At 47.2% G+C, this 11,155-nt stretch overlaps 1 long non-coding RNA gene across 1 annotated transcript; it reads right to left on the bottom strand.

Annotated features, from left to right (window-relative positions):
- Nucleotides 1-3,422: 3,422 nt before the first annotated feature.
- On the bottom strand, nucleotides 3,423-4,386 carry LOC107507000. The gene is made up of 2 exons (XR_001596046.2): nucleotides 4,275-4,386; nucleotides 3,423-3,816 (listed from the first exon to the last, which is right to left on the bottom strand). It is a non-coding gene; the product is annotated as an uncharacterized LOC107507000 (long non-coding RNA).
- Between the last annotated feature and the right edge of the window lie 6,769 nt (nucleotides 4,387-11,155).

Below are 11,155 nucleotides of genomic sequence, written 5' to 3'. Positions count from 1 at the left end.
TAAACAGGATTTTATGACTTTGACCTCAAAAGCAAGGGAAGTAAAAGTGAAAATAAGTAAATGGGACTACATCAAACCAAAAAGCTTCTGCACAGCAAAAGAAACCGTCAGCAAGGGAGTAAAGAGACAACCATCCAAATGGAAAAATATATTTGCAAACAATGCCTCCAATAAGGGCCTAATATCCAAAATATACAAAGAACTCAGTAACGACAAAAAAAAAAAAAAAAAAAAAAGTCCAATCAAAAAATGGGCAGAGGACCTGAACAGACACTTCTCTCTAGAGGACATAAAATGGCCAACAAATATATAAAAAGATGCTCAACATCACCAGCTATTAGGGAAATGCAAATCAAAACCACAATGAGATACCATCTCACACCAGTTAGAATGGCTATAATCAACAGAATAAGTAATAACAAATGTTGGAGAGGATGCAGAGAAAAAGGAACCCTCATACACTAATGGTGGGACTGCAAACTGGTACAGGCACTATGGAAAACAGTATGGTGGTTCCTCAACAAACTAAGAATTGATCTACCATATGATCCAGTAACCCTCTGCTGGGTATTTACCCCAAAGACTTAAAAACCCATATCCAAAAAGATATTTGCATAACGATGTTTATACCAGCATTATTCACAGTGGCCAGGACATGGAAGCAACTGAAGTGTCCTAGGATGGATGATTGTCTAAAGAAGCTGCATTACATATATACAATGGAATATTACTCAGCCATAAGAAGAGATGAAATACTGCCATTTATAACAATACGGATGGATCTTAAAATAACCATGCTAAGCGAAATAAGCCAGACAGAATAAGGTGAAAATCACATGATATCACTTGTATGTGGGATATAAACCTAAAAGCACCAAACGAGCAGGACAAACAAAAGAGACTCGTGGACATGGACAATGTGGTTACCAAAGGGTAGGGGCTGGGGGAGGAGGGGATAGGTAGACGGTTAAAGGGAGTCAAATATAGGGGCTAGGAGGAGGGTAAAATAGGTAAAGGGGATCAAATATATGGTACCTGAAGGAAACTGGACTTTGGGTAGTAAATACACAATAGAGTATACAGATGTTAAATTATAATATACACCTGAATATAATTGTATTATCCAATGTTACCCAATAAACTTAATTTAAAAAATACTTGGGGCTTAAAATACCAAGGGGATCTGCTACACTCACTCACTGTTCACAGAACAGGCGTGAACAGAAAATTGTGGCTCTGAGACCCAGGGTGCAGCCTACAGCCTCTGTGGAGAGGTGTGTGAGGCCTCTGAGTGAAAGGGATCTGTGACCTGTAAGTAGGAATTCTCTTAGCTGGTTTAGGTCCTTGTCCTCAGCCGTGATTGGTGTTTGAGGTTGGTGTTTACAAGTTAGATCTCTGAAACATTTGTGGGTCTCTATCTCAGGGCATGAGATTTCTGAACTATATGGAGGAGCGCTTTGTGTCTAGAGGGTTGGGTCTCTGAACTGTTCGTGTATTCCAGGATGTTCCTGAGAGGAAGCAGGGTGGACCTTCTTCCTCTCAGTGCTCTCACTAGGTGTGCGGTTTCACCTCTCCGGGGATTTCTCCCATCAATGCCTTGGTGCCTCGGAGATGAAATCTTAGCATCCCCATCCCCAGGGAGGACAAGTCCTCAGTCCCGCACAGCTCGAAGGAGCCCAAACTAAGAATGCCGGTAAGAACGGTATCTGATGACATCAGCCCCACCTTTGTATGGGGCACGGTGACGATCTCATGTGTACATATGAACTCAGGAAATCTTCCTGAATCCCTAAGAGGGGGTCACCGTTTGTAGATGAGACCCCTGGGGCTCAGTGAGGATGGAAGACCTCAGCTCCTGAGGAGGAAGGAACTGGAAACCACTTGGGCCCCTTGGAGGAGGCAGGGGAAGTCTCAGCACAGCCCAGGCTAGGCAGAGGGTGACAAGGAGCGGGGAGGGGGGAGGTTTCCCAAAGGCCCCCAGGACCCTGCAACTGACTCACTGCCAAGATGTCTGTCTCTCTGTCTCTCACTCACAGGGCATGCTTGGGACTTGATGTACAGAATGTAATCCTCACACTACCTGTGGAGGTGGTGGTGGAAGATAGAGAAGTGAGCCTCCATGCAGGTGGGGAAATACCTCAGATTCATGAGTTTGCACAAGGCGCCACTGAAAATGTAGAGATCCCTGCCTCCTGTTCCCCCTTTAAAGCATTGTTTTGGCACCGAGATCAGCAAGAGGGCAGCCAAGGGCCTGCGGAGCTGTGGGGGACCCTGAGTACAGCACGATCTTCATTTTAACCAGAACATACCCCAGTTCGGATAGGGAGAGGGGCGTGATTTGTGTCAAGGCAGTGTAGCTGAGGTCCAGGCCCCGGTCAGACTAGTCATCTCCTGGACACACTACCCAGGAAGGGTGCCCTGTCCCATGCAGCAACAGGGGTATCATCGGGTAGCAGGGCCAGGGTCCCGGAGGTGAGACCTAATTGAGTGGGGACACAGTCTTGCCAGAAATAGTTGCTCTGTGCCTGATTGGCTAAGGCCCTCTCTTTCTCTCGGTCTTCTCTGTGCCTGTCACTCGGTCCCTCTCACACACCAGCCTTGGTACGACCTCGCTTGTGCCGCTTGTGCCGTGAGGGCCGTTGCTTCACCCCTCCTGAGGGTATCATCCTTTTACGTGCATATGTGTGGGGAGCAGTGGTGGGAGTTCCCCCTGAGTGCACAGGATCGTCCAGGGAAGTCATGTTCTGTTGCGGAGGGGATGGGGAAGGGGTTCTTCCTTGGGGCAAAATGGGAGCAACGCCGCTCACATTGGGCGACCCGGGCTCTGGCCTCCTAGAGAGGCATGGGCCTTCTCTGCTAAACACCCTCAGATGGCTAACTCCCCACCCCAGCCCAGATGGCTCAGAGGCCCTCCGTGGCCTTGTCCCCCTTCTTCTCTGACCACCTCATATCCTACCTCTCTCACGATCATGTTGTGCCAGACGCGCCGCCCGCTACACTAAACCTCAAACGTGAGGACCCGAGTTCCACTGCCGCATTTTCCCACTGGCTCTTACCTCTGTCTGGGACGACTTTCTCCCACATGTTCATCTCTCCTAGGTTTCAGCTCAAATGTCACCACCTTACGCTTTCCTCTGCCGCTGCTTCTAGAAATGCTCCACACGTTATTTCATTGTTCCGATTTAATTTTAATCACAGCAATTTCCAACACCTGACAAATTACTTACATTTTTGTGCTGCATGATCTCAATAGAGTATAAGCTCCATGAGGACATTTATTCTTATCTTTCCACATGGTTGTATTCCCAACTCCCTTTGTAGTGGCTGACACATTGTCTGGCGAGACCAAGCACAATAATAGAAGAAAATAACTTTGAACAACCACTGCTTGACAGAGTTACTTAAAATGGAGTCGGAGGCCGTTAGGGAAGTGGGGCCTATGTACATCCTGAGCCTCAGTTCTCAGGGCTGCCATCGAGTTGTCACCCTGATGCTGAACACGGCTCAAGGCTGAGTCCTGAATGAATCTGGAACGACCACTGCCGTATGGACACGTATGAACTCTACCTCCTTCCTGTTGTTTCTGCCTTCCTCGTTTGCATGTTGAAGCTAACCGATCCCCGCTAACCTAGCCGGCAATCCTTCATTCGTGTAAGAGAATTACACTTTTTGGTCATTGCCTTTCTAAAGCCTGCCTTTCTTTGTTCTCTCCGGGGAACAGTGTGGGTTGCTCATCTGGATCTGCAGTCTTCCGGGTGGCAATTCTTTTGGCTCAAATAAACGTCTTCTGTTCTTTATGAAGCCCGAAAGTCTTCTCTGGGAAACAGATGAATGAAGGAGTGAATAAGTAAGTGCAAAGTTGTGGCGAGAGGCATAGCTTGACGGGCCGAGGGGTCCCGTAGGGCACATGTTCAGGGGTGACAGGACTGCGACAAAGCCCGTCCTGGTCTTCATCTCACCTACTCAGTGTCCTTGGGGCCCCTGGGAGATGGCCCCATCCCTAACATGACCGATGATCCTGCTGTCTCTCTCGCCTACTCCTGACAGTCAAGGACTGAGACCTGCCCCACACCAGTCCTTCTGACCCCAGTCGGGAGCCCTAGCCCTCCTGTCCCTTGGGGCGTGTGGCCGGGTATGCCCGCTAGACCTGTTCTGCCTTCCCCAGGGAGACACAAGCCAGCACTTCGCTCAACCCGCAGAAAAAAACGCTCGCAACAAACACTCCCTGTTATCACACTGGCCACTGCAGGGAGGTAAATGTCAGCTTAGGAGACCTTTTCAAGAATCCAAGACTGCAGCGAACTTGGGGTTTGTACTTTGATGCTGACTTTGCTCTCCCACCCTTTACGGACCGGCCTAGAACAAGGTGCACGGGTATCTCCAAGGACAAGCTATTCCACGATCGCACCACCAAGGGGCGCGCGAGAGGCAACAGCTGTGTCCTGGGACGTACCACCCAGGCGCTCAGAGGTAGGATCGTCCCCTCCGTGAAGGTCCATTTGAAAATGATGCATTGCGTTTCTGACGACACCGAGGGTACGCATACTCCTCCGCCGTGTCCATCCGGACTCGGAGCTCTCAATTCTCCTGTCGCATGGGAGCCCGAGCGGACACGGGTTCTGAGGCCGCGGCCCTGAAGTACACATCACTCCGCCCCTCCTTATCGACATGGTCTGAGCCAGCTGGGGCGGCCGCGGCGGTTGAGATTGGTTCCGGGTGGTGAGGGGCGGGGGCGTGGACAGTGCCGGGCGGTGACTGGCCACGGCCAGACTGACGGGCTAAGCCCTTCCCGGGCGCAGCGTGCCTCTGACTGCATGGCCAGTGGTGGCCTCGCTCTTGGCCGGTCCAGCCCTATTGGCCGTCTGTGTGGGACGGCGCGACGATTGCCAACCGGAGTCGAGGATGAGGCGTGTGTGCGTGCGCGTGCGCGTGTTTTCGTAGCGCGAAATTTGTCTGCGGGTTGCGCTGCGCACCGACTGTCCGTCCCGATGGGGCTGAGGATGCCGCCCCGGCGGGCGGCCGGTGGCGGGTGGCGGGTGGCGAGGTTCAGCGCAATCGCTGGCCGGTGGGCAGAGTCCGACGCTGGAGGCGCGGGTGACGGCGCTGTCCTCACGTGCGCGCCTTCGCTCTCGTTCAGCCCGAACTCGGTCGCCAGCCAAGCCAAGCGAGGCGCGTTGGGCCCGGCACCGTCCGTCAGACAGATGCGTGCCGTTAAGGTTCAGGGACGGGTCTCAGCTGGTTTGGTGTCCCTGCCTGAGAAGTGACGTGTCAGGCCACTTGGGGATGTGTGTCGCTAGGTGTGGCATCACAGCTGCTGTTTGTGTACCTTGAGGTCTCTGAGTCTTCGGGGGACTCGCGAGTGAGTGGGCTCTTTTGTGTGAGTGCATCTTGTGCGCCTGATCGAAGGTCTCTTAGGGTTTGTGTGCCCGTGGGCCCGGCTGTGCCTTTTCTGAGCTTTGGGCAGTGTGTCTGTCCCTGGGTGTGAGATCTCCGTGTCCGGGTCTGCACCCAAGGCTATGAAATCCGAGCAGTTTGTGATTTGGGGTCCCGGACAGTCTCTGACATTGTTGGGCATGGATTGTTGAGTGTTGGGTGGGGGTGGGGAGAAGGAGGCTTCATCTTAAAGTAGAAAGTATCCCAGCTGGTTGAGGTTTTGTATCCAGGGTGTCGGTCCTCTGATTTATTTGGGGACTTTATCTTAAGGTAATGTGGGGTTTCTGAGTTATTTGAACTTCTGTCTGTTTTGGGGTTCTTGGTACTCCGTTGGGAGGTGTCTGCATGCTTTGTGGGTCTGTCTCTAGGATGTGAGGGATCAGCAGTTTTCATTTATCTCCTGAGAGAGGACTTTGGTCCACTGGTGTGAGGGAGTTTGTCGCAGTGTACAGAATCTCTGCTCTGATTGGGATTCTGTGACTCAAGTTGTGAGCTCTCTCTGCAGAGATTTTTGGAATCTGATTTAGGTTGTGTTCAATGAGCTGCTTTTGGTGTCCCTGGGTGTCTGACTTGTTTGGGGTCTGTGTTTCTGGCAAAATCTCTTACTGTTTTGGGTGTGAGGTTTCTGTCCATGAACTGAGGGTTTCGGATCCTGGCAGATAAAATTCTAAAACGTGGAGCCCCGGGTTCTGGTTGTGTGTCCTTGGGCAAGTCAGTTGTCTCTTGGAGCCTCAATATGAATCAGAATGAATAAAATGATGCCATCGCCCGTATTGGAGGGTACCATACATCTTATCAATGTGTGTAAAGAGCGTGGGTCCCAGTCTTCTTGCACAAGAAATGTCTGAGCACCTGCTGTATCCCTGAGCACTGTTCTAGGAGTTGGGCAGTATGACAGAGAACAGCGCAGGCAGAGTCTCTGATTCCATGGAGCTGGTCAGTAAACATAGAACATATCTGTGAGTGGCAAGTGCTATGGAGCAACATAAGGGCAGGCCAGGGGAAAGAGTATAAGGGGAGGATGTTATTAATATATTCAAGGTGATGAACTAAGGTGTTCCTGAAAAGGTGACAAGTGAGCCGAGGCCTGGAGGAAATGAGGGAGCAGGTGGTGCAGAAGGAACGACAAGTGCACGAGTGCTGAGGGGGAATCCACTTGGTGTGTTCCTGGATATCAAGGAGCCCTGGGATGCTGATAAAGCCTTCATCACTGGGTTTGGCACATAGCGCTCATGAAAGCTGCCTGGTGTTGCCATCTCTATTTCTGCTCCCACTTGTGAGGGAGGGGAGGTCATCCTCATTTTCCAGACGAAGGACCTGAGGTTCCACAAAGTGGCCTGAGCCTGCTCTCCCCCTCACGCCTGACATTGGTAAAAGAGGGTGCAATCTTGGGCTCCGTCATGAGAAACAGAGCTCCAGTGTCAGAGCTGCAGGGAGGACACCATCCGTGCTGAAGGTCAGCTACACAGCCGGCACTCATGCCCATGATAACATTTCTTTTTCTTTCATTTTTAAGTTTTTTATGGTGATATTGGTTAACGATTTCCAATAGGTTTCAGCTGTACGCTTTAACAGTAAGGCATGCATATATATATATATTTTACACTGTGTTCACCTCCCATTGTTTGATGTCTATTACCACATATTTGACCCACTTTACCCCGTCTACCTCTCCTCTCCCCACTACACTCTGGTAACCATTCGTCTATAATCCATGTTCATGAGTCTCTTTTTGTCCTGTTCATTTGTTGCTTTTAGGTTTATATCCCACATGTAAGTGATATGTGATTTTCAACTTTTTCTGTCTGGCTTATTTTGCTTTGCATGTTTATCTTGAGGTCCATCCATGTTGTCGTGAATGGCAGTATTTCATCTCTCCTTATGACTGAGTAATATTCCATTGTATATATGTACCACAGATTCTTTATCCTATCATCTTTCGTTGGACATTTTACTGCGTCCATGTCCTGAACACCATTTATAATTCTACTATGAACATTAGTGTGCAAATATCTTTTTGGTTATGATTTTTCAAGTCTTTGGGGGTAAATATCCAATGGAAGGATAGCTTTATCATCTAGTAGATCAATTCTTAGTTTTTAAAGGAACCGCCATACTGTTTTCCATAGTGGCTGTACCAATTTGCAGTCCTACCAGCAGTGTCTGAGGGTTTCTTTTCATGACAACATTTCTACTCTCGGTGGAGGGCAGGATGTTAGGAATGAGAGAGCAATTAGGGCCGAGGAGTAAGGCAGGAGGTGGGAAGCTGGAGAACAGTGAGAAAGAACACATGGGCTTCATGATGTTGCCTGAATTTGTCCCGATTCAGCTTAATTAGTGATTGTATTAGGAATGGCTTACATACATTGGGATTCACCTTTTCTTCTTCCTGGCCTGTGTTTCACTTCCTTTCTCTTTTGTGCCAGAGCAGTTTTGTCTGAAAACTATGGTATCAGGTGCATCAGAGCAAGGCAAGCTTATATTTGTAGGGGCATCAGCTTGGGGAGTCGCTGTGAGGAGGGCATCCTTACATAGGGACAGGTTGCAGTGAGTGACAGGGCTCAAGTCGGTGAGGAGGATGTGCCTGGCGGTGGGTGGGTGGAGGGCTAACTGTCTCGGGGATTCAATGCTGAGTGGGTTGTGGAGGACAAGGGTGGGGGGTGCTTCAGCGCAGCACAGGAGGAGGGCCTCTGTGTGAGAAAGGAATGGCTTACATGCATTGGGAGTCATCGGCTCAGTAATGCATAAGGATAATGGGAGACACGACTGTCACTTTGAGAAAGGGGAGTTTCAAATGCAGAAACGAGGAAAACTGTTACAAACTCTGAGCTGTTATACTGGAACTGGAGTCCTCCGTGTGAACTCATGACTTTCAATCTATGTTCGTGTGTATAGATGTAGATGTACATGTTTACACGTGCGTGTGTCAGAGTGCATACATGTGACATTCGAGCAGTTTTGGTTACAACAACATTCCAGTAGCAATAAGCACACCTAGCCCCCGGATCTTGTCTTTTAAATACCACTCTCCAGTAAATGATTCATTCCAGGGCTAGGGGAGGGCAAGGATGCAAGAATTTGTGGTGTGAATAATATGGGTCAGCTCAAAAATGATGGGTAGATGTCAGGAGGACACAGAAGATAGCTCGAAGGGGCTCCCACTTGACAGTTTCATTTATTGTTTTCGGTTTTGAGATATTCCCGATATGTAACATAGTTACGTTTAAGGTGAACAGCCTGATGATTTGATATACATATGTACTGTGAAGTGATTACCACAATAATGTTAGGGAACATCTCCAAACCTTTACATAATTACCATTTTGCATGTGTGTGGATAACTTCTAAGACCTACTCTCTTAACAACTTTCAATATGCAGTACAGTGTTGCTCATTATAGTCACCATACTGTACATTAGATCCCCATAACTTCATCTTATATCTGGAAGTTTGTACGCCCTGGCCAACATTTCCCCCAGCCCTTGGCAACCACCATTCGAATCTCTATTTCTATGACTGGCTTCTTTTGTTTCCACATATGTGAGAACATAGAGTTTTTACCTTTCCCTGTCTGACTTAATTCGGTCAGCATAATGCCCTCAAGATCCAAGCATGGAGTCTCAAAAGGCGAGATTTCCTTTTTATGCCTGAGTAACAGATGTGCGTGTGTGTGCGTGTGTATGTGCATTAATACATTTTCTCTATCCATCCATCCCTTGACGCACGCTTAGGTTGTTTCCATGTCTCGGCTCTAGCAGCATAGCAAATCTTAAAATCGGTGTTACTCCTTTAATTTTATTCTTCTCTCTCAACATTATTTGGCTCTTCTAGTTTCTTTGCCTTTCCACATAAATTTCTAAGCAGTTAGACCCTATCTACAAAATCTCCTGCTGAGATTTTTGACTGGAATTGTATAAAATCGGTTCATCCATTTGCGGACTATCGACATCTTAATCTGATGGAATTTATCAGCCCGTGAACACAGTATGTGTCTCCGTTTCTTTAGGTCTTCTTTTATTTCTTTCCTCAGCTTTTTGGAGCTTTCGGAATACAGTTCCCGCATATGTTTTGAGAGGTTTTCTTGGGAATCTGTTGTAAAAGGTTTGTGCACGTGGCTTTTTTTTTATTTGTTTGTTTGTTTTGTAATTGTTCGTTGCCGGTACTTGGATTGAAATGTGCTCTATATGTTGCGTTGGACTTGTATGTGGCGACATTGCTGAATGCACTTAATAGTCCTAGGAGTTTTAAAGGTAGATTTCATGGGATTTTTCTGTGAAGATAACTGCATCATCCATGAATCGGAGCCATTTTAGTTCCTCTTTCTCAATCTATAAGCCATTTATTTCCCTTTTCTTGCCTTATTGGAGTGACTCGGACATCCAGTACAATGTCTCACGGCAGGGGCAAGAGCTAATATCCTGGGATCGTTCCTGATCTTAAGCAGAAAGCATTTAGTCTTTCTCCACTAAGTAGGAGGGAAGGCATGGGTATATTTATAGATGCTCTGTATCCAGTTAAGAAAACTCCCTTCTACTCCTGAATCTTTTAATCATGAATGGATATTGAATTTTGTCAAATTCTTTTCTGTGTCAGTTGATCCTATCAGTGGTTCTTTTTCTTTGGTTTGCTGATATGGTGGATTGATTGATTTTTCAGTACCTCACCAGCTTTGCATTTCTGTGATAAATCCCACTTGGTCACAGTGTGTGAGTTTTTACATGCTATCGAATTTGATATGCTAATACTTTATTTGTCTGATTTTTGTTATCAGTGTATAGCTTCTGGTAAAGGGATTCAGGAAGTGCTGTCTCGCTTCTATTTTCTGAAGAGACTGTGTAGAACTGCTGTTATCTTCGTAACGGCCTTGTGGGTTTTCCAGGGACCTGGAGCTTCCTTTTCTGAAAGGTTTTCGATGACAGATTCGATGTTTTAGTAGCTATACATCCACTCAGATTCTCCGTTTATTTGGGGGTTAGCTTAGGTAGTTTGTGTCTTTCGAGCAGTTCTATTTTATCACAGTGGCCATAATGCAGGTGTGTAGAATTATTCATAGATCCCTTTCCATTTCCATGCAGTCTGTAACATATTTTATTCCTGGTATTGGTAAGTTGTGTGTGTCCTTTACAAACACACACACACACACACACACATGCACATACACACACGCACACATATATGTATATTTATATATCTATTTTGGTCATTCCGGATAGAAGGCTGTGTGAACTTTGTTGTCCTTTACAAAGATCCAGGTTTTGGTGTCATTGATCGTCTGCATGTCATTCTCTTATTTCTGAAGCCAACTTGATGTCCCCTATGCTGCTTGCTTTGAGTTTCTTTTGCTATTCTTTTTCTAGGTTCCTAGGGAGGAAGCTTTTGTTATTGATCTAGGTCCTTTATTTCCTTTTGATACAAACATTTGTGGCTGCACATTTACCGCCTAGCACTGCTTTCGCTACATCCTGCACATTTTGGTATGTCGTATTTTCATTTTCATCATTTCCTTATTGCCCCTGAATACTGTCGTTTGCCACATGGATTAATTGTGGAAGTGTGTGGTTTCATTCCCCTGTGGTCGGAGATCTTCTTCTTAACATTTTCTTATATGTTGGTGGTTTTTCTTCTTTGGTCAGGCAACATTCTTTGTATGATTTCAACTTTTTAACATTTGGTCAGATTTGTTTTATGACCCCGGATTCGGGCTACCTTGGTGAAACTTCCG

The sequence above is a fragment of the Rousettus aegyptiacus genome, unplaced genomic scaffold (genome assembly GCF_014176215.1).
Source record: "Rousettus aegyptiacus isolate mRouAeg1 unplaced genomic scaffold, mRouAeg1.p scaffold_m13_p_9, whole genome shotgun sequence".
In the NCBI taxonomy this organism is placed as follows: Eukaryota; Metazoa; Chordata; class Mammalia; order Chiroptera; family Pteropodidae; genus Rousettus; species Rousettus aegyptiacus.
Note: the sequence above shows the minus strand (reverse complement) of the source record. Positions and strands in the feature narration are given on the sequence as shown.